This window comes from Pezoporus occidentalis, unplaced genomic scaffold, assembly GCF_034315485.1.
Source record: "Pezoporus occidentalis ecotype Australia unplaced genomic scaffold, CSIRO_AGI_Poc_V1 ctg89, whole genome shotgun sequence".
Lineage (NCBI taxonomy): Eukaryota > Metazoa > Chordata > Aves > Psittaciformes > Psittacidae > Pezoporus > Pezoporus occidentalis.
Genome location: NW_026916253.1, coordinates 3,377,176 through 3,392,953, shown reverse-complemented (window position 1 = coordinate 3,392,953; position 15,778 = coordinate 3,377,176).

Genomic DNA, 15,778 nt, shown 5'->3' with positions numbered 1-15,778 from the left:
TAATAATAATAAAAAAATAATTCCATGAATTATTATAGCCCATGCTCTTTTCCATCTCCCCCATCCTGCTCTGTTCCCCCATCTGCACCCCTATCTATTATTGCCCTGGCCAGAGGGAAACAGCATCTCAGAGAGAGAAGAAAGACATCTTTGTTGGTGCCTGCAGACTGTGTATTAGTGCTCTGTGTATGACCAAGTAAATGAAGAGCATAATGGGGAAGGATAAATAATCCAGAATAGTCAGCAGTACCAAAGATAGATACCCCATAAATGGCATGCCCTAGATGAACATAGCTGCAGTGTGTCAGCAGCGAAGCACTGGTCATATCCTGCTCTGAGTGGGACCCAGAAAGCCCGGCTTAACTTCTTGGAAGTTAGCATATGCTCCAGATTTGCATCAGCAAAAACACAGGTGGAATGGGGTGATGCTTCTGAAATGCTTGAAGGAGAGTATGCATCTGCCGGCAGAACAATTTCGGTTGGATCCAGGGTGGCAGGGCTTGGACGCCATTGTACCCTTCTTCTGTTTTTAATAACCCCAGGTTTTAGCATTTCCACTTATTATTGCAGCAGCTTACCGGGGACCTACAGGAAAATCCAGTTTTATTGAAACTGAAAAGGTCAGTTTTGTTGAGCGTTTCCATGGTGAAAATAATAAATTAAATATATACAGACTTTTCAGGCTACTCAGATCCCCAGCTTGGGCTGACCAACTGGAAGATTTTCCCACAAGCTATTTTAATGGTATCTTCTTGCACAGCTTTTAGTGTGGGGTGGGCTTGAGGATTTTTTTCCAAGAAATATTTTTCTCTTTGTTAAGCCAGATTCTTCAATTCTTTGTAGTGCTGTCCATGGACTGTCAGGAAGCCTTGCCTTGGGACCAGAGCACACTGGGAAGGCAGCTTTTCAGTATCGCCATTGCTATCTCACCACGAAGGCCCCAGTTTGCTTCCCCTTTAACTGTGTGCAGACTCTTGCTGACTGTCCCACTAATAGGTGTTTTGAGAAGATATTCCTCCATTTGCCCCTGGGAAATGTCACGTGCAACTAGGCCACTGATGTCAGTGAGTTCTTTGCTTTGTGTTTGCTGTGCATTGGGTTAATCCATAACACATTTTATTAGGGCCCAGATTGATTTTGGCTGATTGGTCAGGTCAATACGATCCCTTTTTCATTCCCCGAGCACTGGATGGTATTTGCAGCTATTGCCCCTCCTTGGTGAGAAAAGATACAGGCACCCTCTCTAGGGTGCTACACCTAGAAATGCTCCTTTTCTTGTCTCTATGCCTGCAGAAAATCCCTGCCCCAGCAAAGACATGCTGGAGCCGGAGAGGCTTCATTCTGTGCAGTGACTCTTGGGATGGAGCAGCTAACACATTTCTTGTTTATTGGTTATAACTAAATGCCTAGCCCTGCTGTATGAATTCTCAAATAATTTCTCATCAGTCCCACATACTTTCTATATTTCTCTTCCCTTCTGCTTGCTACTGAGGTGCCATAGGTATAAAACTAGGTCTTCCTTTTAAAAGGTCTTCCCTTTAAAAAAAGTTCCTCTGCTCCTACCACTCACTGCTAATTAGTTCCTTCTTCCTATAATTTTGATAAATCTCTCTCAGTAACTTGGTATGCTGGCATCTCCCACAGGGTTTCCTACAGTGCTGTTGCTGTGGAAGTCCTTTGCATGATCCCATAGAAAGGAGTCCTGTCACCTCTCCTGGCTATTCTGTAGTCATCGTCATATGTGTGACTTACTAAAAAGGAGTGAAAGGAGAGCTCTGCTTTACAGTTAAGCTGTCACTCCTATCGTGATCTCTGATGTCAGGGGAGCCAGGGCTGTGACTCCTATGCTGTACTACCAAAGTCCTGAATAATATCATGCTGGATTTCAACCTAGAGACTGCCTGAGTGCACGAAGGATGGGCTGACTGGTGGCTCATCCCCATGGGGAGCACTGGGCACCAGTGGGGCAGCCCAAAGACCAGGACCAAAGTGATTTTGTTTTGTAACTTATTTTGCATGGAAGTTTATACTTTGAGATAACCCCTGAATAGGTGAGCCAGTACTAAGGAATCAGTCTTGGGCTAGTTGACTGTGCCCTGGCATCGTGCTGATTGCTTGTGTATTTTGGGTGCTGCCCACCCTGGTCCCATGGGCACGGGGAAGCTGTGAGCTACCAGCCCTTCTTGTCCCAGCACCATTTGTACAGGCAGCAGGCCCTCGAGGAGGCAATTGTCATGTTAATGAAAGATCTGCCTGGGTTTTATAATCTTGGATCTGTGCCCTTCTCTCCCTCCTACCCCAGACTCTTATTTTTATCATGGCTTCTCCTTCTGCTCTGGTTGCTGCTCACCCCTGTGTGACCTTTTTACCACTCAAGCAGCTTTTCTCTTGGAATCACAAGAAGCTTTGAGTAGCTGAATCTTGTATTTTACTTGCAAGACACAACTGTATGTAAATTAAGGGAATTAGCTTTGGCTAGGTTTTCTTCTTTCTTTCTCTCTTCTTTTTTTTTCCTTTTTGTCAAAAGTAGCCCGTGATACGTGTAACATGGTAATCCTTGTATAATATCCTCACAGTTTTATAGCTCCCAGTTTTCCTATATCCTTATACAAGTTTCTCTATGCAGTACCGTATGCCATATGGCAGTGCGTAGTTGGTGGGAGGTTGAGTAGTGCTCCTTGTCTTACTTACCCTTCCACCCTCTATCACAGCTGCTGGCTCATGCAGAGTACTCTCTCCAGTGGGTTTTTCCACCATTGCACATGCATAAAAAATTCCTGACCTAATAGCTTTTACCTGTTACAGCTAAGTTCAGAGGCATTCTTTAGCGTGCACAGCTAAGAGCTGTTTCATTTTGCATTCAATGTGACATAAATTGAAGACCTGGAAAACAAGTAGGTTGCAAACTTTGGTTACCCTCTGCCTCTTTGAGTTTGCATTCACATTACGCTGCACACACATGTGCATGTACATGCTTACTTACTAGGGTTTGGTTGTTTATTTCTCAGGGCAGACAGTTTTGCTATTAAAATCTGCAGATTTTTTTGTTGTATAAAACAGATGAGCACCCACAAGTCGGTGTATGTGACTTTGTTCTTCTTTTCCCAGTGAGCAAACTCAGAAGAGACCAAACATTAAAATGACAACCTAGCAAGTAGCTGGTTTAGTCTTAGCTTCTTAGGGAATATGGTGAACCCTGCAGAATTATTCATTTGCTACACAAATGAAATAAAATGGGTTCTTGCCCCTTTCTCTCACTGTATAAATCCAATCCACTGTAATAGAATATTACTGTGATGTATGGTATTGTAGGAAGCAATTACTGAGATAGAAACAAAGAAGAAATACTCAGAAATTATTACTACCAATCATTTTTTTACTTTACAGCTGAACTGGAGGGTCTGCTTTTACTCAAGAACTGTACCCACTCATAGAATGACAGTACATCCCAGTACGGGAGAGGAATTATCCCCATTGTGAGGGTAAAGATGTGAACAGGGACCTTGAGGAAGTCATTCAAGATGACGCACAGAATCTGTGGAAGAGCTAGAGCTCACTGCAGAGTTCCAGCACAGTGGTGCTTTATTTGAAGGATCATCTTTCCTGTTGTTAATAATGAATATGATCTTTCAAATAAGATTTTATATATGTTTAAATTTAATAGCTCATCCTTCAGGAAGGGCTCAATCCTGCTAGCTACTACATCCAATCTGGGCTGGTTTAGATCTGTTGGGAGCTGAGAATGCTCCTCTTTTCCTGAATCAAGCCCTCAGTGAAGCTGATGCTATTGACAGATTACCATTTATAGCTCTTTATTGCTTACTGTAGGTTTATTGCAAACTCCTTTTCTGCTTAGCTCTCCTTCCCTCTCTCAGAGCAAACATAATGTACAGCCCATGTAAATATAAAGCATTAAGTAATTACTGGGTTATTTCAGATGCAGGGCTAATAATACATCATTTCTGAAACCCACAGCTTTAGATGTAGGGCATGCTATAGCAGTCATTGCATACAATACTCACTGGAAAGTGAGCTCAGCCATTACTGTTGTATCCCTGAGTTATTACTCACTCACCTCAGGAAACAAAGGGGAGTCCCGGAGGTTAATATGGTTAGTAAAGCAATTTGAGGAAGCTGAGTTTGTATCTGCTTACACACAGCGTACAGAAGATATTTAAATAGCAGACTTCCATCTCCTGCTCTTGTCTGCCGACTCCTGCGTCACTGTCTTGCTTTTGTAATGCCTGTGAGTCTTCTGCTGAAATAAAACCGTGTGAATCTGAGAATTTGCTATGTACAAGGTCCCTTGGGCAAATTGCCTGACACAGTTTTAAGGGGGTAGACGTGGGTACTTGCTGAGAGTGCAGACTTATGAATTTGTGTGGCTTTTGTGCCCTTCTGTCCTGCTCAGACTTGGGATACGGTCTGGAAGTGGCCTGAGCAGTGTGATGAGGGAGGAGGGCAGTGGTGCAGCAGTGCTCTTCTGAAAAGGACAAGGAGCAAGGACATGGCTGTGCACCCACATCCCTGGCCCTGACAGGCCACGTCCCACTGCTTCTCCACTGTGTCCTTGGTGCTCTGTGTCTGGGCAAATAGGGAAGAAATGCTATTGCCTCTCAGGAACATTGCTGCAGCTTTGTCTGTGGAGAGGGACTCACTGTGGTCTGAGTCTGATGCAAACAAAGAACCAATCCTAAACCCTCCCTGGGGCTTGGCAGTGCATCAACACTAACATTAGCACACCAGCAATACTGAGAAATAGAATATCTGCATCTCTCCACTGCCTGTGATCTCAGGTGAAAACACTGGGGTGTGGAATGCCCATAGGATGTCAATCCGTGTGGGATTAACGCTGCAATAAAGTGGGTCACTGCTGCCAGCTGAGACACTGGGTGCTCTGGCCTGCTTCCCTTTGCAACACATACTTTGTATTTGAAGGTGTTAAATTTTTTAATAAGTGCCAAAGGCACATGGATAGGGCAGGCTCAGTGAAGTCTGTGCTGCCTGCGTTATGCCTGTTCAGTGGGTAAACAGCAGAATGAATCTGTGGAGCTGTCAATCCAGCACCTCCACCAGCACTGAGGTCTCTAAGAAAGATGTTTTAAAAGAAAGGTATGGTTGCATTGTGCTTCCTCAGAGTACAGAGTTGAAAAAAAAGGCTAGGATGTTCTCAAAACCCCCACTTGCTACTCTTTATAGGCTCCACCAAATAATCCGTCTGATGAATTTCTGAAGTTCATTTGGTAAAATATTAAAATCAATGCATTGCAGGTCCTTGCTGTGTAGCAGGCTCAGAGTGACTCAGTGACAGCACGCTAACCTCTGAACTTTGCAAATTACTATAGCCTGCACTATTATTTCTGCTTTAATAGATTTTGCTTTGAATAGAAACACGGCTGTTTCCAGTCCGGAGCAGCTCTGTGACGAGCCCTGAAGGCTCACTCTGCAGCGTGGACCTGTGCTCTGGAGCCTGGCCTTTGTGGAAAGGGGCTGGCTGGCTCTGCGGATGCAGGCCTTGGATGGCAGCACTGGTTTGAGCTTTAGCAGTGATAAATGAGGTTTTGCTGATGGATTTTTGGCTGGCCTTTTCCAGGCATTTGGCTCGCAGCTGAGCTAGTTGTCACAGCAGTAATGGGACTGAGTATGATCCCAATAAGAGGTCAGTTTGCTGACGGATTATCTTGCCCTTTCCTTTTTTACTTTGAATGTGAACAATGTACTTCGTCTGCTTTCTTGAAAATACCTAATCCATAATTCCAGTTTGGGACCCTTGGTATGTGGGTGTGCCTAGATGGGAAGGGTTGGTATGAGAGAAAGAGATGCAAATTGTAGGAGTGGGCTGTGATTCTAATCACAGAATCACAGAATGGTTTGGGTTTGAAGAGATCTTGAAGTTCATATGGTTCCCAGGCATGGGCAGGGACACCTTCCATTAGACAAGCATGCTTAATCTTTGAACTGTGTTTAATTTGGAGTACCAAAGTGCATGTCTTTGCTGCAGTGTCCATATTTAATTTGTGTTTGTGTAGGAATAAGCAGTGCTCACTTATTGCTGCATCATTTACCAATTACATAAAGAACATTTATATTTATGATTCATTTATTTAGATTTTCTCTTTTGGGACTTCCATGAGCACAGAGATCTAGAAAGAATTAAAAGAATATGGCTAAGTTACTAGCAAGGCATTATTTCAGGCTTACTCTGACTGTATATCATTCGCATTTGTTTTGGCATGCAAGTGCCACCATCTAATTCTTTATTGACATGATAAAAATCTCCCAAGCTGAACATAAACTGACAGCCTGTTTGGATGGTCCTGATTATGACCTGCAACAGGACCAAGGCAGGTTTGTTTCTGAGGAAAATAACTAAATTTGGGGCACCATGAGCAAGTCTCCACAAACTGTGCTTATACCAAGCACTTTTCTTGGGAACATACAGAAGTTTCTAGTGTCAGAACTGTGCTTTTGTTAAATTCTGAATTTCAGTGCATTTAAGCAGTGGCGATCAATAGTTCTTCACATTTCCCTCTCTTTCTGATGTGCAGAATGTGCTGAGCATGGCTGAGAGGCGCAGCTGTGAGTAACAGGCTGCTATTCATTCCTTTGGGAGACACTGGCCTGCTTTGGTAAAATGATTATCTTTTGGAAAAAAAAAATTTGATTTCTTGTGGAAGCCTTAAGAAGCTGAAAAAATAAATATTTTTAGTTCAGAACCAGATAAAATGAAAATGTTTTCAGCTTTCCCATAAAGAGCAGACTGCTTCAGGAGGAAAAACACCCCAACATTTCTGCCATTATCTGTTCTATAACCCTCCCCTCAGACATCCTGCGCAAAAATTCTCTGACACATTCATAAAAGAAAAATAGAAGGAAAAATTTCAAGCAACCTTGATATTTACAAAGGGAATTTTTATCAGCTCTCAGTTTGCAGAAGAAAATCTCATTCCTACCAAAGAAGCAACACAGACATGTCTCTTTCAATGAATTTCAACTACGAACATCAGTTTGTGATGTATTGGCCAAAGTCTAGTCAAGAGAGTAGGATATTGATAGTGCTGCGAGCAGGGGAGAGATTGGCAGATAGCCTTTCTCGCATTTTGCAGAAGAAATGGCAAATCTGTATGATTTATTATTCTTAAATAACTTGCCATAGTCAAAAGCTACCCTCTGTTTTAGCCAAACCTCGTGGTGACTTAAAATGATTTCACTTAGTTAGCAGTTCACACTGAGGAGACTGGGACTGAGCCACACACCAGTAGATGAGTATTAAGCACCCAGTCCCGATGGCTTTAGGGCAGTAGAGGAGACAGCCTTCTAATTTGCTGCTCCTCAAAGAGAGGAGCAGAACTGCTGGGCTGTATGTTTTGCCAGAAAATCCCTACCTACTCCTAATTAGAGAGCTGTATCTGGCCTCTGTGTTTCAGGCTTATAATTCTGTTTGGAGATCAGATGGTGCATTTTTACCACTGAGAGCAATTTCCTAAAAATCTGCTTAGTATTCTGGCAGTTTGCAGGATGAAAAAAAATTTAAAATTGTTTAGGGACAAATTTTTTGCCTGGTGCACATAGAGTTTTAACATGCAATAACTGCAGATGGGTCGGTAACTTGCTGAACTGGAAATTTGCTTCTTCCTATCTTCACATTATAAGGCAAGGTGGTTTTCTATATAAACTTAGGGGGGGTTTGCCTTTTTAGATCTCAACTTTGTAACTTACAGGAGGTGGATGAAGTTTGTAATGGATAGAGAAGGAAGACATGCACTATTGCTTTAAGCAAAACCAGTTGAAATAGCTCAGGTAGACTTCTGCTAGTTGGTAGCTTTACCATTTCTTAAAAGTCATATGGTAATCGAATCTGATGTTTGTGCTGGAAGCTGAATGCATTTCAAATGGGAATTAGACCTATGTCATGCAGAGCAGTGGTGCATAGTTAAGGTGCTTCCTAACAGAGATTGCTAGATTTGCATGATACCATTTTTCAAGGCATCTGCGATATTCCTCCCAAAATGAGCTCAAATACTTTAAGAAACTTTCCAATGATTTGGGACAGAGAAGTGAGGATGACAGGACTTTAACATGGTGTTTCAGGTAGGGGCAGTGGTGTGCTTTGAGGTATGCTGTTCTATGGTCTCTCGCGTTTAACGGCACATTGGGATCTGAGCTGCTCCATGGACCATAAGATTATTTAAAAGCATACCTAATGCTTTTTTCTCTTCAGAAAGCTTTGATTCCCTGAGAAACAGGAAGATTTGTTCTAGGTGATGAAGCTACATGCTGGAGATATGAAGGGTCTCAGGACCTGCTGCTTTGGTTTCCTGAACCCACTCCAGCTTAACCAAATTACTTGCGAATGACTGCCCAATTTTCTGCTTCTTTAGCATCAGGTAGGTTGCTTGGTGGGAGTAAAAACAGTCTGAAGGTTGTTCTGAATGTTTATGGTGAATGCCACCCTCTGGAAGAGTGCCACAAAGGCTAGCAGGCAGTGGGGACCATGAAGCTGGTAGGTGAAAGAGCATTGACATGTAAAGAGAAGATGAGAGAAAATGCAGGTTCTGTGCTATCAAGACTAGGAGGAATAAAATTCTGTTTCTGTCTCCAAAATACTCTTAACTAGAGATGACTGGAAAATCTGATATACTTGAGAGGTTCTGACAGTGACTGAGGCACGTATAAGTTGAGGTGAGAGTTTCGTTAACTCTGACTTCCAGATTATTCTTGGCAATGGTAGCAAGTATATTGGATGAGTTATTAATTTTACTTCTAAAATTTATTAGATTTTCACAAAATTTTTACCCTGTGTTTATGTTTCCTTCTGTTCATCATATATGACTAAGAATACAGAAACTTTAATAATTTAAAAATTTCCTTAGCTCTTATGACATGTCTTAAACCACCCTAATCTGGTAAAACAAATAATTCCCTGCTATTGTACTCAAGAGGTAAGGAAAACCCAAAGAACCCAATTAGTTCTTGCCAATCACTGCTAAGTTGACATAGGGGGAGTGAAGATCATACTAAAAAACCGTCATAGTCTTAAAACGCTTGTGTAAGCTTAGAGAAGCTGTTCCTAGTCAGCACTGACAGAATACAGTGACAATGTCGAAATGCTCTTTGCACACAGAATTGTGAAAGAACAAAGAAGCGGAACAAAACATTACTAACAGAGCTCTGTAAAATGCATGTTTCACTTTATAAGGGCTGCTGCAATAATTTTCCTGGTTTTTGACCTTTGTGTGTTTAACATTAAAATGCTGTGGCTGGAGCTTTGGATTCAAGTAGAGGCAAACCCTAAAAATAAAACTAATTTGTTCTAAGACAGAAAACTGAGGTCTGTGTAACTTCAACATGCAATTACAGGTGCGCTCAGGTTCACTCAACTGAGAATCAGTTGCTAAAACTTGCAGTGTTAATTTAAAGCTAGTAGCAGAACCTGCCAAAAGACAAATCAGGCAGGTTTCCTGCAGCTTTATGTTGCTCCAGAAGCCTTCTTCCAGATGAGTAGTTTTCTTCTACTGCTAATTCATTAATGTTACAGTGCTATGTACTACTGAAAGAATAAGATGTGGGAGTTCCTCAGGGTGAATATTATCATTATAGCTACAAGCAGCAAAAAGCAAGGTGGTTGGGAATCAAGGTTTGTCTTGAGTTTGACTTGTTACAGTTGTGTCTAGATGGTTTAATACAGCTCCAGAACAGTGATGGCTGGGCTGGTGGGAGCTTGACCTTTTTGATGGTTTGCAGGAGTTTGAGGTGGCTCCTTGCCACTGCCTGAATTTTCAGAAGCTGTTTTCTGTAGGATTTGGAGTAGGTCTGTGCAGCCAATGCAAAAGCAGTCCCTAAGAAACAAGGTTAGACAATAAGAGGTGAGGCTGAAAGGGATAGATGTCCAGCAAGGGAGCATTTTAGGTGCAATTACACAAGCTTGTCTGATCCTAAAATTTGATTAAGAACAAATAAAATTATATTGCTGGGCAGTCAGAGACTTCTCTGACCACTTTAAGCCTTTGCCTAGGGCAATCTATGAATATCCAGTGTGATGACATCTAATAATATTGCAATCACCTGAACATACAAATCATGGAGCTTTTTTTATCCTTGAGGTAGGATATGTTTTGCATTATTTTTTCCCCCTTGATTGACTGGCACACCTTGAACTCAGGTATTCAGTGGTTAACACTCCCTGATCATTGTATGTGGATCTTGGCTATGCCTTTTTCATCATAGGATTGATTGTTTGAAGTCTGAAGTAGTTGTGTGAGCACATGCTAAGCCGGTTTCAGATTACCTGTGAGGGTTTGATTTCTTTTTCTTCTAAGAAAAGGTCCCTTCTGCAGTGTCTGTATTAACCAGCTCTGCTGCCGCCTCCTTTGTGCAGGGCCAGCGACGCTGGGTTCCCACTGCTTCCTATTCTGTCAGCTGTGGACAAAGAAAGCATTTAATTCCTTGTGTCTTTGCACCAGAACATTAGGCTAAACAGAAATACTCATTCACAGTTTCTATGTAGGCCCATTTCCTGGACTTTGACCTTTCCTGCTGCTCTCCTTCAGACTCTTACATCAAGTGGTCCAGGTTTCTCCTGGAGGGCAATGCCCCACGCTTTGCCTAAACTTTCCCAACAAAAGCCTTGTTACCCTGCACAAAGTGCAGACTGTCCCCTTATATATTCATGTATGTTTGTCTCTTTCAAAGTTGTGGCATTCTTGGTTCCCACTCCATGTAATTTACTATAATTGCTAGATTCTTTTTCTAAAAAGCATCCAACTTATCAATTTTCCTCCATCCTGTATTTCTGCAGTGGAGTATTTTTGCATGCTCTAATTGAAATGCACCCTATTGTTTGCACTAGTTCCCCAGCTTGTTGGGACCATTTGCAATTCTGATCCTATCCTCCTGCACATTTGCAGTCCCTTCTGGCTGGGGGTCATTTGCAAATGTACTGAGAATACTCTATACCCTACCTTCCAGTTCACTATAATATGGCATTGAACAGAGCTGGCTCAGGACAAATCCCCAAGGAATTACCTTTGTTTGTGCATCCTTCTATTTTGACAGTAAACAATCAATAACTCCTCCCTGGCTTAAGTCACCCTGTCTTTCTTACGTCCACCTACAGTAGTGTAATATACGTTGTGTATCCATAGCTTATATAAAAATATCATGTGAAACAGTGTCAGAGACTTACTAGATGAAGTATATTTATCCTTCTCTCTTTGCACAAGGTCTGCTACCTTGTTGCAAAATTAAATGATATTGTTTTGACATTATTTTTATGTGACAGATTCGGGCACAGTGCTGTTTATCTCCTTCATGGCTTCCATGGCCTTACAAATCACTTGTTTATTTGTTCCAGCATTCTTGACTGCCCTTTTATTCCTCACACTACCATCTTTTGCCATTACTGAGCAATGTCATTTTCCAATTGTCCTGTGCCTCTTTCATGACTTCTCGAAGGTGAACTCCTAATGATGCCCCTGACTGGTTCTGAATAACGACCTAGAGGCTTTTACCTCAGGAACTAATGGGCTGAAGCAATCAGAAAGATCTAACTTAAGTAACTTTGAGATTGGGTTGGATTGCTTTTTTCCTTTCCCTTAACATAGCTGAACATAGTTACTTCCATCAGAGGTCTTAATTGTTAACTGTCTCCATGGTGTTGACCCTTTGATGGAGATCATTAGGTTCACCTCTGCTGTACAGCAGTATGACACTCCTGATTTTCCTCTGATCAGTCTGTTACTTACCAAATTTTGTAATTGTACTGTGTTTTGTGATTTCCCTGACCTTGTTTCAGCCTACTTTGCAATTTTTCAATGCCTGCCCTAGTAGGGTCAGGCACTTTGTAAAGAACCCATGGTGGGGTGCACCAGGGGGTTGCTACCAGCTTCCCTCCTGGTTGTCCAGAGTTCCTCAGCAATCAGACAGAAATAAGCATGTCTTAAAGTCTCTTCCATCCCTTGTTCTAGGTCTATGCTAAGTCCGTGCAGACTAATTAGATAATCTGACCCTCATTTTGCCATTTAGGAGGCAGAAGGGAACTGGTAAATATCACAGACAGCCCTTGTCTTCATGCTGAGCCACTATATTGTGTTTGTTGTTGTGCATGTTGCAGCCAAAGGACTGCAGCTGGGAGGAAATTGAAGACAATGAAAGTCCTCTGGCCTAACTGGTCATTGTGATATATGGAAGAATTGTGTCAATTTATATAAAGTGGCTTTGGCTAAGGCTGCTTCTACTTGAATTTGATTTTGAAAAGAAGAAATTATTCTCCCTCCTTACTGCATACTTAATAATGCTTATTGTATTCTCCTGTCAGGTCACTCGGTACCTAAAGCATCCCACTGCTTTTCTGCTGCAGAAAAAAATACTGCCTTTTGTTTCTCCTTGTTCAGGCCTGACCTCTCCTTTTGCCCTGCCATCCACATCTCTCTGACACTGCAATTTTTGTGGGCTCAGCCAGTGCATGAGGAAACCTTTTTGGAGAATTTAAAGGAGACAAACTCACAGGTTCTGACATGCCCCTTCTTGTTTCAGCCCCTGGCCTCTCACAACTGCAGTGGGATACATCCTCCAGTGTCCCACTTCAGTCTGATTCATCTTCCTTCCAGCAAAAATGCCCTAGGAGCCATCTCACCCTGTGTGGGACTCTATATTCCCCAGAGGTCATGTGTGCTAATGATGGCCCTGTCCCTAGCTTCCCTGGCTGGCTGCAGATTCTCAGGGAAGTTCATCCTGGAGGATATTCGAGCCATTGGCATGGCAGCAAATTCCCACATAGGTTGGTCCTTTCATATCCCAAAACTGCCAGATTTGTTCCTGGCGCCTGAGGCAGCTGGGGGAGCATCTCTTGGCTGGTCAAAGTGCAGGGTATCTTAGGCAGCCTGACTGCAGGTGCCTGTTGGCTTTTTTCAGGATGGCAAAACTGACATCTCTGTACTATGGAGAAGCTTCAAGAGATCTTGTAATGTGAACACATAGCTAGATGGATTTTAGTTTTAGACAACTTTCAGTATCACACACGCAGAATAAGCCTCTGAAAGAGCTTGTGCTTTGCATTCTCAGCACACACCACAAAGTCCTTCTGTCTGGGAGAGCTAATGCCTGGAAGATGGTTTACTGACCACACACCTTGAAACATCTCTATGCCCCCTGGTATGTGTACATGTATATAAATATATATGTGTTCTAAGAAGCATTTTCTCTGTTACCTTGTTTAAATGTTAAACAACATTTTTGTCACTATTTTGCTTTTCATTACATCTTTAAAGCTGATGTTAAGTAGCAAATTAGAGCCAAAACCAGCCTCAAAAAGCTGTTGCTGACTGATGCAGAACAGCACGTTATTTGATTGGAAATAAGTGCAACTATTGCAGCAACAGTATTGCCAATAGAGTAATAAAACTAAGCGCATCTCCAGAGGGCTCTACGTACTGAATGATCTAACCCTTGTAAATGTTCTGTCATGCAGCAAAATACCAGTATAACTCATTTACAATGGACAAGCTAAGGGAGAGAGTCTGAGTCAGTCTCCAAACATCAAAGCGAACTCTCATCAGCTGCAGAAAATGGCTGCTGGTGGGTGTATGCTTGTTGCCTTGCTAATCTCTGTGGGAACAGGCATGGTGGGCATCTCCCAGTGCTTGGTGTCCTACAGAGCAAACTGGAGATGTTTCACCCGAGGTGTATGTGTACAAGCTGCTTATGTGGAGGTGGGAGGTGTGTGAAGGTACCCCATGGGATTGTTGGTCAGGGATGCCACTGCTCCACAGGGGTGTCTGTCTTCTGTTCTTCTGTAGGAATCATGGTGGTATGGCCAGCCTGTGATGAAACCTAGGTTTTGACTGTGGTGGCACCCGCATCAACAAAGTTAGAGAAATAGGTATTGTAAGCCCTTGATAAATGGCTACAGCAAATAAAAGGCAGATAAGATGCTGTGATCAAAAGACAAATAAGTTACATGAGATACGAGAGGAAGAAAACAAGTTAGATAGTTTTATAAATCACAGCAAGGAGTTATGTGACACAAAAGTTTGCTTTTTGCTATAGAGGCTAATGGGGAATTATGGCCAGTACCTACAACTAGGAAACCTGGGCAGTGGTAAATGAGGTAAGGTAGGTGTAAGGAGAGCCTCTAGGATTACAGGAAACTATTATCGTTTTATCATGAAACCATTTAGACATGGCAGATTAGGCATACCCAGGCTCACATCTATCCTTCTGCTTTTATCAGGTTAAAGAACAGCAAAACCACAAAGGACTCTATAGAAACTCCAGGTGATATTAGTGGTCTGCGGAGTAGACCCTGTATTTTGCTTCCATTTGCTGTTGAAGTGTTGTACGCTTCTTGGTCCCTCTTGGCCTGGGATCACACTTCTCATGCTTGGGGAAGTAGGGCTGGAGATTTCATCCACTGCCATGCAAAAGGGTGCATTGCACAGCTCCATCCATATAGCATCAGAATAGAAATCTTGGTAGGATCATTTTTTGCAGGAATGTGGGGGCACACAAGCAATGAGCCAAGGGGGGTGTGTCTCTCTGGAGCTGGTTGTTTCATCCCTTTTTATAATCCTCTTGAACTAAATGATGCATTGATAACCTGTCTAGGATAAATAGTGTTTTCCAGGCATTACCAGACAGTGGGGCCTTTTTCAATGATCCTTTGTCACTGTTTAAGATCAAAAAGGTTTGTAACCAGTGAAATGGGAAGAAGAAAAAGCTTCTTGATATTGCAGCGGGTGTTTAAGTATCCCATTGTTTAGTTAACGTGTTTTGACAGATGTGGCTTCAAGATGCATAAAAGTCTAAAAAAAAAATAAAATGCCTATATAAAGCTCATGAGTTGAGGATTGGAATTTAGATTTACTTCTTAGTGAATAGAGCTACTGTGTTGTATGATGGAGCTAGTGAAAATGCATAGCCATAACAGTGTTTGGATTTAAAACGCTATATACCAGGTGGACTTGCATGGAGTGATCAGAATACTAAGTGTCACTGGTGGTTTACAGTGAGACTGAGAGATTATTTGTTTTACGAAGAAAGATGAGTAGGCCTGCTGTAAAAGTGTGAAGAATCTTTGATTGGGGGCCACATGGTAGACAGGCCAAACATCTTTCATTCTGATTAAGCAATATCAAACACTGAAGTTGGATTGCTTTTTCTGGTGATGCTGTGGCTCCCTGTATGTCATGGCAAGTTAATCTGCGCCTCTGGCTCAGCAGTAGCTAGGGGATGAATTTTGGCATTTGGAGTATGTTTTATCACTTGCTCTCCTTCTCTGATTTCTCTGTTTGAAGTAGGGTCTATGTGTGAGAACAGTTGCTCTGAGCTTTGATCTGCTTCAGGATTTGACCCAACGTCACTGTAATCTCCGCCATGCAGAACAGAAGGCTTTTAAAAAGAGCATGGCACAATCTTCACCAATTTTGAGCTGGGCTTTGATAAGGTTTGTACTGCTGTTTGATTTTCTGCATCCTGCAAGCTTCTTCATGTAGTACCTGCTGTGCTAGGGCTTCAGAGGAGAATCTCGGGGGAACTTGCCCGTTACTGAAGTTCCAGCTTCTGATCTGGTCCTCACCTCACTCCCTGCAGAGGAAAGGTGACATGTAAGCATGTCATGCAAAGATGTCAGTTGGAATGAATCATTTTGAGCCTTTCCCAAGCAGTACAGACTCCTAGTTCATAATGAACAGGAGGATTAACAGTACTGCTAAATGATAATGTTTGTAAAATGGCCCGTTTTGGCTAACAGAGCTTTCCAGCGCAGTCTCTCCTTGTTGGT